This window comes from Lissotriton vulgaris, chromosome 3_1, assembly GCF_964263255.1.
Source record: "Lissotriton vulgaris chromosome 3_1, aLisVul1.2, whole genome shotgun sequence".
NCBI classification, from domain to species: Eukaryota; Metazoa; Chordata; class Amphibia; order Caudata; family Salamandridae; genus Lissotriton; species Lissotriton vulgaris.
In genome coordinates this window covers 1682340899-1682356602 of record NC_141689.1, presented here as the reverse complement: position 1 = coordinate 1682356602, position 15704 = coordinate 1682340899, and positions in this window count along the sequence as shown.

Here is a 15704-nt window from a genome sequence, read left to right as displayed (position 1 = left end):
TGAGTGCTTTCACTGGCATTTGACGTTGATATAGCAGGCTCCTCAGCTGCTTCCGGGCCTTAAAAGAATGGTTGCACATTTTTCGGCAGGTGTCCAATACTCTATACGCTGCACTGCCTTTATTACCCAAGAATTTTTGGACAACCAGGTTTATACAGTGCGCCAAACACGGTACTCTGAAATAGTCACCCTGCCTCATGGCCTTAACTATATTGGCGCCATTGTCCGTGGAAACATAACCAACCTGGCGTTTTAGTGGGGACAGCCAGTTAAGGACCTTTGTGTTAAAGACATCCAAAATGTTTTCTGCTGTGTGACGTTTCTCCAAACCAAACATGGCTAGTGTTGCATGTTTCCAAGCAGCTTTAAAAACAATGTCCGTGTCAACACCTGTGTTTAGCTTTGCTTTAACCCCTGAAAAAGAGACCCAGTGTGCAGTGATGCACATGTAATCAGCGCCTGCGCCACTGGTCCACATGTCTGTTGTCAGATGTATAGTGTGAACAGCACTCTTCTGCAAAGCTGCCCCAATCACCTTCAGAACATCTTCATGTAGTGCTGGAACCGCAACTCGGGCAAAATAGAACCGGCTAGGAACCTTCCATTTAGGGCAGAGCGCTGCCACTAATTCTAGAAAACCAACCCCTTCTACAAAAGAAAAAGGGAGAAGGTCCAGAGCTAGCATTTTAGCCAGCTTAGTGTTATACAGACGCGTCAGTGGGTGGTTGCGTTCATATTGCGCTTCTGTAAACAACATCTTTTTAATGTTGCCCTGGACCAAGGATTTACGGGATGATGATGATATCTTCGACCCAGTTACGCTCGCTGATGAACTTTTCCGCCTTGATGTCTCACTCTCTCCCACACTCTTAGTGTGGCTCACATGGGGTGTGCTGCTGACAGGGGTACTGGGTGTAAGTGAAGTGTTTGAATCGTCTTCTTCCTCCTCGTCATCATCAGATGAAAAATCAACGTTTTCATTACGTGCAATTCGGGCTTCCTTGACCTCCTCTAGGTGCGCAAACCATTGGACAGGGTGCGCTCTCCTAAGATGACCTCTCTGGCCTCCGGTACCATAGTTGGTACCAAACTTACCACGACTAACTCGAAACTTACACATGCTACAAATGGCTACGTTTTCCATTCTTGGGCAAACACTAAAGAAGTCCCAAACTGGAGACTTGAAATGTCTTTGGGGGCCGGAGGAGGCGGCGATACTGGTGGTGGTGGTCCTGCTGCTAATGCCAGATGAAGTGGAGGATGCGGATTGCCGAACTTCAGTACGTTTTGCACTTTCACCACCACTAATTGAGGTCGAGGTGGATGGAAGTCCCTTCTTGCGAGGAAGAATTATGGAAGCGGTAGGTGTTGGTGTACTAGTTAACTCCAAATCCAATGATTGTTGTGTTTCCATTGACTCCTCGTCGACATCATCATCACGCTCAGCAGCTTCTCGGGATAGGGTCAAAATGTCTCTTTGCTGCATGCCCGCTGGGGCTGCAGTGACCATTATGATGACTGGATCGTCGTCGTGAAGGGCTTCATCAGCAGCAGTATGCGTCACTTCTTGTTGAGCCTCATCACACTCCATAGGTATGAGTTTTTCGACGACCTTCCTTTTACGCTTAGGTATCTTTGTCAGATCATGGTGTGCCTCACTCTCAGGCTGCCGTGGTGGTACCCATTCGTCATCCAGATCATCAGTAGGAGGTATGCTTGAAGAAGATGTAGACACCCCCCTTGATCTTTTCCTTGCTAGGGATGTGGAAGACAATGAATGATCATCAGGAGGAGTGGCTTCCTCAAATGATACCTCGGTCTGATTGTCAATTTCCTGATGTGCCCCTACTTCGGGAGGAACAACTATTGTGGGCACTTGTGACCCTCCATGCACCTCTGCTTGCGCATCTCCTTGCGCTGCCTCTCCTTCCACATGTACTTGGGCTTGTACTACTTGCACATGTTGTTGTTGCGGCTGTGGTTGTTCAACACTTGTCAGATGTGTTACAACAACCTGTGTTGATTCAGGGACATTGCTGCTACTTTCTTGCGATGAGCCAACATCACTGGTCGATGGTGATTGGAGAAGTACACTGACTGCCTCTGAAGCACTCAAGGGCTTTGACTTAATTTGGGGTGGTGGTGGAGGCACTGAACCCAATGGAGCGGGGGTGCTGCTCCCAGCTTGGTCCCCAGCAGATCCTGCTGCTGCAGGCGTACTTTTTTTTTTGCTCCCAAAAAACGTGCGGTTGGCACACCAGCCTCCTTGGTAACTTGCTTCTTCTGCTCCTTACTAGCAACTTTCTTGCTAGAGGAGCTACGGAGACCTTTTTTTGGGGCCATCTTCTTCAGAGCAGGTCAAACAGCAGGCCGCAGTTGCACGAATTGTAGAGTTGTCTGAGGCCAGACGTGACGTCGCGTGACGTTATGCTGCACACACACACCGCTGCAGGACTTCTTCCTGGCACTGGTGGTTCTCTTGAGTCTTGTGCACCTAAAAACAATGGAAGACAGAGGAACATCAGTTCAGTTATACACCACAAAAAAATAAAAAAAAAACCAGAAAAATCAGCACAATCCCATTCCATCCATGCCCTCCATGATGTTTAAGTTCAAGACACCCCACAGAAAGACTAGGCCCATGCAAGACTCAATACCCCTGGTGAAAAGGCCACAAGTACAGCCCCAAAAAACGAGAATCACTGAAAAATCAGCACAATCCCATTCCATCCATGCCCCTCCATGATGTTTAAGTTCAAGACACCCCACAGAAAGACTAGGCCCATGCTAGATTCAAATACCCCTAGTGAAAAAGCCACAAGTACAGCCCCCAAAAACGAAAATCACTGCAAAATCAGCACAATCCCAATCCATCCATGCCCTCCATGATGTTTAAATTCAAGACACCCCACAGAAAGACTAGGCCCATGCAAGACTCACTACCCCTGGGCATAAAGGTTGAAAAGTAGGCAAAATGGTTGCAGGCCTAACAACAATGCCTGCATTCAAAATGGCCACTTGCCTCCCAGCACATGGCCAGGGCCTGTAGCAGCACTCAAAATGGCCCCCAGCCACATGGCCTGTCCCTCCCCATGAACACCCCCAAAAATCGAAAAACACTGAAAAATCAGCACAATCCCATTCCATCCATGCCCTCCATGATGTTTAAGTTCAAGACACCCCACAAAAAGACTAGGCCCATGCTAGACTCAATACCCTGGTGAAAAGGCCACAAGTACAGCCCCAAAAAACGAAAATAACTGAAAAATCAGCACAATTCCATTCCATCCATGCCCTCCATGATGTTTAAGTTCAAGACACCCCACAGAAAGACTAGGCCCATGCTAGACTGAAATACCCCTGGTGAAAAGGCCACAAGTACAGCCCCAAAAAACGAAAATCACTGAAAAAACAGCACAATCCCAATCCATCCATGCCCTCCATGATGTTTAAGTTCAAGACCCCCCACAGAAAGACTCAGCCCACCCACCACTGAGTACCCCTGGGCAAAAGGCCCCAAAACAGCCCAAAAATCGAAAATTCCAAAATTGTAGTTGCAGCAACTGTAGTGCCCCAAACAAACTTACTTGTAAAATTTCTAATCCAACAGTGATCCAAAGAAAGTCAAAAAGGCCTCAAATCCAAATATCCAGCAGCATCCACAAAAAGTAATCCTTCCAGCTCCAGATCCAAATGAAAAGTGACCAGGAGATGGACAAAGCACTGGGAGGAGCCTGCTGGACAGGAACAGGAAGTTGAAGACTGTGGGGCACTTCCTTCCTCCCACCCCCCTCCCCAAAATGGACTCCTCGCTAAAAAAGTGCAGGCAAATGTCAACCTAAGGAGTTATTCAGATAAAAATCATAATTTCAAGAAGGTTTATGCTGCTTGCTGGTGGATTTCTTGTGCAGAATTGCAAATTTTATATTTTCGCTTGTGCGAGATTGTTGCTGCTCGCCCCATCTCAAATCTCGCAATTGCGAAGTACCGCGAGACGTGATCTCGCCGTACTCGCGTTGACAAACTCTCGCTGTGCAAGTTGGCAAGCCGCGATGACGTAATCGCGCTCGCCAAATTCCCGCGGGATCCCGCAGCAAGATCCAAAATGGCGCAGCACTCGCAAAATATCGAGAAAAACAACTCGGCAAACGATGATAAACGCCGCGCGCCGCAAAAATTGTATCACCAACGCCGCGCGCCCCAAAATTGTATCAGCAAGAAAAAAAATCCGCTGCGTGCGAATTTGCGGATTTTGCGGTAAATTCGCACATCTCGCGGATTGCGAATTTACCGAAAATCCGCAAAATCTGCGAGCGGAACGGATTTTCCGCCCATACTTAGACTTGACATTGTAATGACAAAATGAGGCCTGCTGTGATTGGAGCCTGACTGGCTGGGGCTCAGATGTCATCTAACACTTGCCTGTGAGAGGGGAGGGCTCTTTATAGTTAATCCAGTTTCTGGGCCCTCTCCTACTAGTGCTCCTGCCAAGGGAACAACAACACCTCCCCGAACCCAGGCACTTGTTCTCTGCTCAGGGAGAAGTTTTCACACCTCTTCAAAAGCTAATTACTGCCTGGCAGAAGTGAGAGACCAAATGCAAATGTAACTGCCAGGAACTCTGGCAGGGCAAAAATCTAAATTCTGAATGTATCTTCTCTGTCAAACTTGATTTTTAATAACTTTTAAATATAGTTGTTATACTATTTTTCTAGCTAGTCCCATTTTTTAGATTAAGTATTAGGATTTTTTATCTGTACTGTACCAAAAATAGCTTTTGGATGCTAGTCACTGTAAGGACGTTAACATTAAATTGCTACATGTCCTTGTGACATCATCATATGTGTGACATCATCATGAGTTCCATTCAGAACCAAATGATGTTGAGGGTTCTTTATGGGACAGTTGGAGATGAGCTGTTGGTTGATGAGGTGAATAAATATGACTTGAGACTATAATTAATCTCATGGTGATTATTTTAATGTGGTAGACACCTCATTAATTTGGCGACGAGCGTGGGACAGTATACCTCTCATCTCAACATCAAGGCTGTCTCCTCTGGCATTCGTCCTCGTGAGAAGCTTTTGTAGTGTGCTTCTCCAGCGGCTGAGTTGCGGTTCGGATGAGAAGTAGATCGATACTTCTTCAGTGGCTGATTTATTCAGGGACGTGGTGGCTGGTGTTTCAAGAATTGTTTTCTGCCCGGTGAGGAGTTTTGCGGGAGGGGCAAGAGCTGAAACGCATATGCATTTCACTGTCTCTGTGCAACTTCAGCGTGAAGTTTGCAAGCTTCACAGTGACTTTCTCAAGCCTCACTTTCAGTTTGGGAGAAGTAAGAGCATGACGTTTCACAGCCTGCGTCACAATACTCTTGTTTAAACGTGTGGGCATGCACAAGCGCCATTTTGGTTTGGGAAAGACGAGATTTTGGGAATAAAATCGTGAACGCCATTTTAGATTGGGAAACACAAGACTTTCGGAATAAAATCGTGACTTCTGTAAATTTATTATCACCGTTTTCATTGTGTAAGTCTTCAGTTGCTGTTGGCAAGAGATTAATTCCTACGTTTATTCAAGTAATGTGAGCAACTGTTTATGAAAAAAAAGAAAAGCAATGTGTGTTAGTTTAAAAGGGTGTGTGACATCAGCATGTGTGTGACATCATCATGGCTTCCATTCAGAACCAAGTGATGTTGAGGGTTCTTTATGGGACAGTTGGAGATGAGCTGTTGGTGGGTGAGGTGAATAAATATGACTTGAGACTATAATTCATCTCATGGTGATCATTAAATGTGTTAGACACAACAGTCCTACTTTTAAATACCGTGTACACTGCCTTATGCTCTACAATGGCAATATAGAAGTGACGTATGAAGAGGTTGTTACCACTCAAAAGTGTGTACTTTGACAGGTTGAATTGCAGTTTTTACACTGCTACAGTCAGATTCCAATTGTAAGCCTGAAGCCATATTTGCACGTCCACTGTAGAGGATAGCACAATAAGTGCTGAAGTCCACTAGTGGTATTTAACTTCCAGGCCCTGAGCAAGCAAACTTTGTAACATTTACTAAGGATTTGCAGGGAAGTTCAATATACCAATTAGGAGTTTGCCAAGCTGACTATGCTAAAAGGCAGAGCACAGACACATAACTACTGCATGGCAGGGGTAATGTGCACAGAATTCAGAAGCCAGGAAAAAGGGAGGGACCAGCAAAGGCAAACAATCTGGGGTGCCTAAGCAGAAAAAGAGATTTCATACATTATGTAATTGTCAAAACCCGTCCAGATGGCAAATGGGTAATGTAGGAAACTGACTCTGTACAGTGTACTAAAACTCAGTACACTATGTAGAGAGTCTGGGGAATCCACAATGGGTATACAAAGGTATAAGTAGATAATACTAACTCTCTTTTTGTGGTATTGTGGGTGAGCAGTTAGGTTTATCAGAGGGTAGTGCTAATCATTTGTTGTACTCACCGAGGCAATAAATGAGACATACACTCAAGAATAAAGCTCAGAACAATTTGTATAAATAATGTACATTTTTCTATAATTTTTAAGACTAAGAACACAGGGGCATATTATCAAGGGGGTTTATCTCCGCTTTTCTGGCTTTAAAAGCCAAGAAAGCGGAGATAAAATTATCTCCCTATTACCTAGCTGTCGCTAACACCAGTTAGCGATAGCTAGTAGGAGATAGCAACCATCTTGGGCCCCACTTTGCATGTCAGAGAAATGTATCACTAATGACATGCAAAGTGGGCGTGCCAAGATGTTAGCGACTGGAAACAGTCGCTAACATCGCTATCTCCTATTACCAACTTTTCGAGATATTCGCGCTAAGCGCGAATATCTCCAAAAGCTAACATCTGCCCTGAGCAGTTCTTAGCCATGTTATCCAATGGGAGGTGGATAACATGGCTAAGAGCATTAGCTCGGTATTGCCTGAATATCGCTGACTTTTCAGCGATATTCATGCATTGCGGCTGATTTTTATCACATTTGCGATAAACCTTGGTAATACCAAGGTTTATTCTGCGATAAAAATCGACGCAGGTCGGCGATACATTTTTGTCTCTAACCAAGCAATAGCGATAATTATCGCTATTGCTTGGTAATATGGCCCACAGTTCTTAGGTAAGTACTTTTGGAGATATGATTTTGCAACGTTCAATAAATATATTCTTTCTATTTGCAATTTTGCACCATAGGCAACAATAGGGAAAAAGCAATTAAAATGCATAGAAATTCAAGCAATGCTCTCACAAAGTTGACCTTCTCATTTTATGTTGATGTCGGGACCAGGTCCAAAGTTACAGCAGGAGAAGTTCGGGGTGTTTCCGGAGTGGCTGAGAGCAAAGTGCTGAGTTCTTTGAAGCTGGTGCGTAAAGACGAAGGGGGGCACTTGAAAGTGTTATGCACAGAGAGACTTACAGGTAAGTCTGGTGGACCTCCTTAGAGGGAGGAGGTCACAAGAGCCTGGGGGCCATGGGAGCAGAGCTGGTGGGGTGGTGTTGGGGTCAGTGGGGTCGAATGCAGAGCAAACAGGTCAACCGGGCGTAGTCCAGCTTGAGGTCCTCGTGGTCAGGAGCAGGCAACTTGGAGAGGAGATCTCGGGACAACTGTGCCACTTAGGAAGTTGGACCTTGGTGTCTCGACATCCCTCGATGTCCCTCAATGGGTGCTTGCTTCTGGTGCTTTGGGAGTCCAGAGGGGACTCTTCTTCTCAGTGTTTCCTGTTGGGTGTCTGGTACATCTAGTACCTCGGATATTGGTACGCCCCAGCTCTGGTAAGTCCTGGTGTGTCCAAACTTGGTGAGAAGACCCTCCATAGCTGTTGTATCATGTTTTGCTTCAGTGCAGTATGAAGGTCATCAGGGAACATCAAGTGGACAAACCAGACTTCACAGGATCAGTGCCTGTGCTGTGCAGGGGAGGGATACCTTCACTCCAAGGGAGAAACTCTGTGATTTCATGAAGGTTGGAGGTGCTCCGTGGTTCTTGGAGTCCTCTCAGGTTTCAGGACGGAACAGCAGCAGCGATTTCTGAGTCCTGTGAGTGGTAGGCAGGGTTTGGTGCCTTGTTCTTCTGCAACAGGACTTCTGCTCTTTTGCAGTGGGTATTCATTGTCCTGGTCTGCTCTTGTCCATCAAATCTGATGTTCAGATCTCGGGGTGCTACCCAAATACTGAATTTAGGGGTGTTACAAGGGGAGACAGGTAGTAGCCAATGGGTTACCTACCTTTAGGGTGTCTACACCTTCTAGTGACCACTTCCTTTGGAAAGAGGCACTACCCTGGCCCTGATAGGATATTTTCCCACCATCCCAGGATGGTTGAATTTCAGGAGAGAGGTTCACATCACCTTCCCCACCCTAGGGGTTGTGTAGGCTCAGAGGGGAACCTCCTCCTGATCTAACTAATTTTCCCACACTCCCTCCCACCAAAAGTGGAGCAGGAAAGAGGGGTTGGCTACCCCATCTGTCTGGAGTTTCCTGGGCTAGATTTTAAAGGCTGCATTGACTTTGAAGCTTTCCCTCCAGGAGGGCTATCCTGGTCCTGAAGGAGGTGTGAAGCACCTCTGCCCAGAGCAGTCTTTTCTCTCTCCTCTGAGAGCACTGGCTCTCACCCTATGAGGTCAGAAACATGTCTGGTAGTGGGAGGCTGGCGAAAATAAGTCAGGAACTACACTGGAGCTAGGTACGTTTTTAGGGGACCCTCTGAAAGTGTCTCCTGTGTGAATTCATTATTACACCCACCACTGACATCAGTGAAGATTCATTAAGACAAGATGATTGGTATCAAACACCTTAGAAATCAGTGAAGTCATTATGGAGCTAGTAAACTTGTGTTGACAAGCATCCAGCCCCTGCACTCTCATGGCTTCCCTGGGCAGTTACAACATCTCAGAATAGACTGAACCTTGTAGGGGCACATATGCCCATGAAGTTATGCCCACACATAGGATATAGTGCACCCTTCCTTATGGCTAAAATCCTGCAATACGGGGACTTAATCAATCAATCAAGAAAGATACTTATAGAGCATGGGTATTCACCCATTAATTTCTCAAGGCGCTAGGGGGGTCTGCAGTTCAGTCAAAGAGCCAGGTCATGAGGTCCTTCCTATATTTAGGCAGTGAGGGTGATTGGCTGAGTTTTAGATCAAGAGAGTTCCAGGTGTTTGTGACGACGTAGGAGAAGGATTTTCCTCCTGCCGTGGTCTTGCAGATACATGGGATTACCTATACCTTATGCAGTGTTTGGCTGGCATGGCATACAGGGCTGTGCACCATGTGGACTCTTCTGATTTCTCCGCACCAAGACATGCAGCCTGCAATGGAAGAGAGCAAAGGCTTGGTGAGGGGTCCCTGGGGTGGCACAACCGGTGCAGCAGCTCCGAAGGATCCTCTTAAGATCCCATGCCCCATGAACCAGAGGTACCATTCATTAGGGACTTGCAGGGGTAACTGAAGTTGTGCCAATCATGGTATAGGTTTTGGGAAAGAGATCTGGCACTGGGGACCTGATTAGCAGGGACCCAGTGCACTTACAGTTCACAATTACATCATACATCAGGCAAAAAGTAGAGGCTAACCATGTCAAAAGAGACCTTTTCCTAAGGTAAGCCGAAGCAAATTGGCTTAACCATAGTGATTGAGATCACTTACTTTACAGGGCTCGGGCCCAGCCTACTATGGGCTCTGAGCAACTAGGCCAAGTATCCCTTAAGCACTTGAATCTCAGAGGTGGCACACATTGAGAGTCCAAAGCTTCTCAGGGAGGAGGTAGGTGCAGGGTAAACACAAGCGCACAACTCAAAATACATCCAGCAACTCCAATACATGATTATCAAGTCAAATATTTGCTTTTGTGATTAAGGTGCTATTTCTATGCAGGGGCGTAACACAGGCTCCGGCAGCTCCCGTGTTGCAGGGGTCCCCGTGCTCCAAGGGCCCCCTCACTCAGCGGAGTCAGCAAGCCTCTTCCCTTCATTAATTAACAGTGCACAGTGCCTCTTCATTAATTGAATGCCAATGCGTGCATGCCACAACCTCTTCATTTATTAAGTGGTGGCATGCCCAGGCCTGGCCTCCTAATTAATTAAATGGTGCCCATGCCCGGGCTCTGAGGCTCTCCTCTTCATTATCTAATTGGTGCGTGGCGCGCAGATGTCTCCCCGTCTGCGCAGTCTACATGGCGGGGCATAGGGTGGGGCTGGTGACCATAAGTGCGCGTGTTGCATGCCCAGTAAGGTGACAGTGAGGCATATCAGGACTCAGCCAGAGACTAACTGAAAAGGACCGCGCCACGCCGGCCATAATTAAATTATTACTAGTCCCTTCCTGGTTAGCCTTGCCCTGTCTTCTGCTGGACTGCAGCCTGCTCACGCCTGCCACTTAAGCTGCAGGCCAGGCCTCAGGTGAGAATGTCGGACCGAAGCAGGAGTGGTCGGACTCAGAGGCGAGCGTCAGAGGCGGTGGGGTGGGATCTGGGATAAGATCATAATCCGGGCATCATGGGGACCTGCGTCTGCCTGCCAGCCCAGACTAAGAGTAAAACGAAATATAGACCTGGGAGGTTCTGCGGGAGACGATTGCACCAGTTTCTGAGAGGATTACCTTTTTGGACTGTGCACTCCGAGAGTTTCTCATATCCATCTAGTGCTCTCAAATGAGACCTGCAAATGTTTGCTTGACCTTATGCTTTTAATAATTGAAGAACTATCGGGAATACTTGAAGAACTGAGTAAGGAAATCTCAGAAGTATCTACAGAATTAGCTAATATGATGACAGAGGATGGACTCAAAAAAACTTTAGATGATATAATAGAACAAATGGAAAAACATACTCGGGATATCAATGAAAGAAAGGTTCGGAAATTCAAGAGAGACACTCTTGATTATAAACTTGGAGAAGTGTACACATGGGCTGAAGTATACGCCCAAAAAAGGAGGAACCGTCCGTATACATCAAACACAGAAACATCTTCATCTTGCAGTGATACTTCTCAAAAAAAACAAAAATTACAACAAAAAAGCAATATTCCTGATACATTACAACAAGAACAACCGACTGTAAGCAATATAAGTGAATCAAATCCTTTTTTAGACCAAGGCCAAGCCCAAAAAGGAGACCCAGGAGAGGACAAAACAGAAGAAAAGGAAAAAGATCATCCCAATACGAGAAGCACGTCAGTACCAGTCAAAGACAGGAAAGAGAAGAAAACACCAACGCAGAACAACTAGTAATAAATATTAGTAACTAAGAATTAAGCTCACATGAAATTTCATTACTACAGCGAGGAACATCATTTGTACCTACCACAGACACAGATCCACTAGAGCTTGAAGTTAGTTTTTTCAAATTAATGCGGAAACTCCGGTTACGCCATTCTTCCCAAACAAGACATAGAGGAAATAGATCAACTACAAGGATTGACACCACACAGCACGTTTCAGGCGCCGGTCAGAAACAAGACACTGGATATATTTGAAAAATTGGTGAAGCAGGACTTATCCCGAATCAAATATAAGTCTCACAACAAAAAAAACATCACTCAAAGGGACTTGGATACTTTGAAAAAATTAGCTTCTCAAACAGATATTACTTGTACGAAAGCGGATAAGGGTGGTGCGCAAGTTATAATGAACACCTGCATGTATGAAGAAAAAGTTATGGAACATGTAATGGATATGAATACATACATGAAATTGGATGGAAACCCTACTATGGAATTCGTGAAACTTTTAAAAGATATCATAGAAAGAGCCTATGAGATGGGAACTATCAATGATAAAACGAAGAAATTTCTAATCAAAGCTAATCCTAAAAGTCCAGTTCTGCGCATGACACCAAAAATCCATAAGAACCTAAAAAAAAAACATTACGACCAATTGTCTCTACTTGTGGGAGCTTACACGGACCTATCGGCCAACTGTTAGACAAATATTTACAGGCAACAGTTAAAAACATGAGAACTTATGTGAAGGACACTACTGACTTTTTGCTCAAATTGGAGGATATAACTATCGAACCAAATGAGAATTTGATACTATGTACTGCAGATGTTTGTTCTCTTTATACTTCAATACCCCACTCTCTAGGCTTAGAAACAGTGAAAAAAGCCCTACTGAATACTGATTTGGAGCTTCAATTTCAAACATTTTTAATGGAACTAATGATATTCACACTATATCAAAGTTATTTTCGATACAAAGAAATGTGGTATCAACAACTGGTAGGAATGGCGATGGGCAATTCAGCAGCACCGGTTTATGCAAACATTTTCATGCAGGACTATGAAGAAACTCATATTTTTACCAAAACAAAATGGAAAGACAACCTTAAATTGCTAATCAGATATATAGACGATATATTCATCGTGTGGAAAAGCTCTCAAGAAGAACTACAAACTGCTCTCACTGAATTCAACAACATAGATGACCGCATACAACTCACCTGGGACATCTCAAAGACATCAGTCACCTTTTTAGATGTAAAAGTATCAATTACCAACAAAGGTTTTGAAACAGACTTGCACATCAAAAATACGGATAGAAATAACATGTTACATTTTTCCAGTTTTCATGAACCCAACTTGAAAAAACATCTCCCTTTTTCGCAAATGGCAATAGTAAAACGAATAGTGTCAGAAGAACAGAACATGCAAATGAGACTAAACGAAATGGCCACTAGATTCAAGAGAAGAGGTTACTCTGAAAATATAATTGACGAGTCAAGAAAAAAAATAGATACACTAAAAAGACAAGAACTGCTAAAAACCACAAACAAAAAGGAACAAACCAGGATGGTAGCAGTCTCTAAATTCTCCACAGCTAGCACTAAATTCAGAAAAATTATTTCAAAACATTGGAACATACTAAATCTAGAAACAGATTTTAACAAAGCATTTGAAAATCCGCCACTATTTGCATATACAAGAGCCCTCAACTTAGGAGAAATGTTACAACACAAACCACCCAAGACGGAAATATTCAAAGGAACTAAAGCTTGCCTTAACTGTGGGAACTGCAACAGTATAATTAAGGGCAGCAAGATTAACCATCCAATGAAAGGATTTGAAATAAAACTAAAGGTAATTTCTACCTGTGACACAGCCGATGTCATTTATGCACTAAAATGTCCCTGTGGAAAATTATACATTGGGAAAACTGAGAGACGCATAAAAATTAGACTCACTGAGCTCAAATCTAACATACGGACTAAAAATATGAAATCTTTAATTGCTGTTCATTTCATGGAAGAAAAACATAATATAGCTCAAATGAAATTTACAGTATTAGAAACTGTTGAGAAAGTGGATGGAAGAGACAATTCTAAGCATCTCCTAAAAAGAGAGAATTACTGGATTCAAAAATTGTCTTCACAGAAACCAAATGGTCTTAATGACCGGATTGAACTGTCATGTTACCTATGAACTCTTTTGAAATGTTCCATGACCAATACAGTAGTAATTGCGATATATTTATTTTAGTTCGCTTTACATACAATTTGTGATTTTCACTGTGATTGTTTTATTATAATTTTCAAATACCTGTATGAATATTGCCAGATATCATATACCTTTCCATTAGCTCCACACACTAACCTACACGATATTTGATGCCTTCCAAGGCATAACACTGTGGGCTCGAATCTATCCTAGAGTATCGGTTTTTTCTTTGGTAGCCTTTTTATAGCGGGACTTTGTTCCGACATAACTGATTCATCCAAAGATCTTCACAATCTTCTCTAAGATTTTCTCCGACTAAATTGTATTTCTGTAAATTGTATTTCTTTTGTTTAGCTCCATTAAGTCACCTGATCGGAACTTTTCGAAATTTAATGGCGGAATAACAAATAGCTCCGGTAGACGCTGCTGGCGTTCCAAATAGACGGACTGATGCCGTAGAAATTCGGGAAGTCGTACAGACTGTACAGATAAGGTTAGTATATATTAAAGTGGAGAATTACTAAATTAGTTAAAACTAGGTAACCCAGCGATGAGGTTTGATTGTCCGCATTTTTGTTTTTAGCTTGTATAGCAGACACCGACGCTCACGAGATAGGAACAGACATGTGAGTGAGGCGCGAGTCGCCACATACTTGTTTTCTCAACTCACGGGTACTAAGGTTGATAGGTGAAGGCTGTTAATCACATATAACCATATTGTAGCTGCATATTGGCAATGGATGAAATATCATTGGTGTTTACTATACACAATTACTGACCATGATGAAATAATTCTAACAGGATATTTAGTGGATGTAGTGTTTATTTCTCTTATTGTTTATTTTTCTTATTGTTTTAGTGTTATTCCCTGATGAAGTGCTGAAACACATGCCCGAAATGCATTGGATGTATTATTAACAATGTCGAATGTTACATACGTGAAAATCAAATGAGAAAATATGAAATAAGATATAATGATTGAATAACAAAACATGTAAAGAATAAAAACACTAAAGAACTTAATCATCAAAATTGTGTTGGAACCCTCTTTTTGCTCTGAGGGAAGATGGTGTGCCTACAGGGATGGATCTAGTGACCCACTAGAAACTCGAGTGTTTGCATATTGTAGACGTCCTGGGACGTTGGACGTTACCTGTGTGGCACCTAAAAACTTTTGAAAAAACCAATTCAAAACTATTGACATTAAAAAGCTGTGCATTTGCCTCAATATACGCACCTGGTCTAATATCATTTGCCCCCCAAACGCCGTTGGAGGGGCTACAGTTATTGCTGTGCACAGCTCATGTTTACATGCCAAGGCATGCTGGCACAGCCATAGAGACAGTGGCATGTGCGATCCAACACCTGCACTTTGTTTGCTGAGGAGATTAAAGGGAGGGCTTGCAATATCTTTCCTGTGCACAATAATGAGGTCCTGATATGACAGGGTTTATGGCATGGGAGCTTATTACATTTTAAGAGAATTTGTAGCTTTGGCAGCAGATGAGCTGTGAGAACTAGTTGTATTCCCCTCAAAAGGGTGAATGCCCAAGTGGGAGCGTTTTGGGGGTTTGGGCACCTTTACAAGCTAGTACACTGCATCAAACAACAGGAAAGGTGCCAAAATTGTGCGGAGATGTTTTTTAAGCCATGGACAAAGTGGGCTGTGGCCCCAGACAGGAGCTTTTCGGTGGGACCCCTGATAGGCCCAGTTCTGTTCTGCAGAGAGTCTTTCCCTGGTTGATTTAAATACGTTTTACTTTAATTTATTTTTAATGTGGATAATATGTGAGAGTCTATTACAGACAATTTGCAGAGAAATCTATTTTTGCTTCAAGCAACATGCATTATAAAAAAATCCTTTTAGATCAAAACAGGACCTCATATGGGAAGGTATAACGGATTATTTGCAGTAATGTTAGTGAGCTGCTGTTGTGTTACAATATTGAAATCACATGCCTCTATCCTTGAATACTAGATGTAAAAACATTTAAAATGTGGACCAGTGTATCTGTGCACTGTCAGTGACCTAGCCAAAGAGGGCATGGAAGAACTGAAATTGGATCATATATGGAAAGCTGTTCTGAACAGGGGACCTCAAAATCAGGGAAGGACTGGGAACCAAAACCGGCCCTGGCAAAGTGCTCGGCTGGCCCCCCCCTCACCCCGGGGGGGTTGAAGGTGCCGCCGAGCTCTTTGCCAGGGCCGGTTTTCGGCCGATTTTGTTACAGGGCCGATTTTGCAGCTATG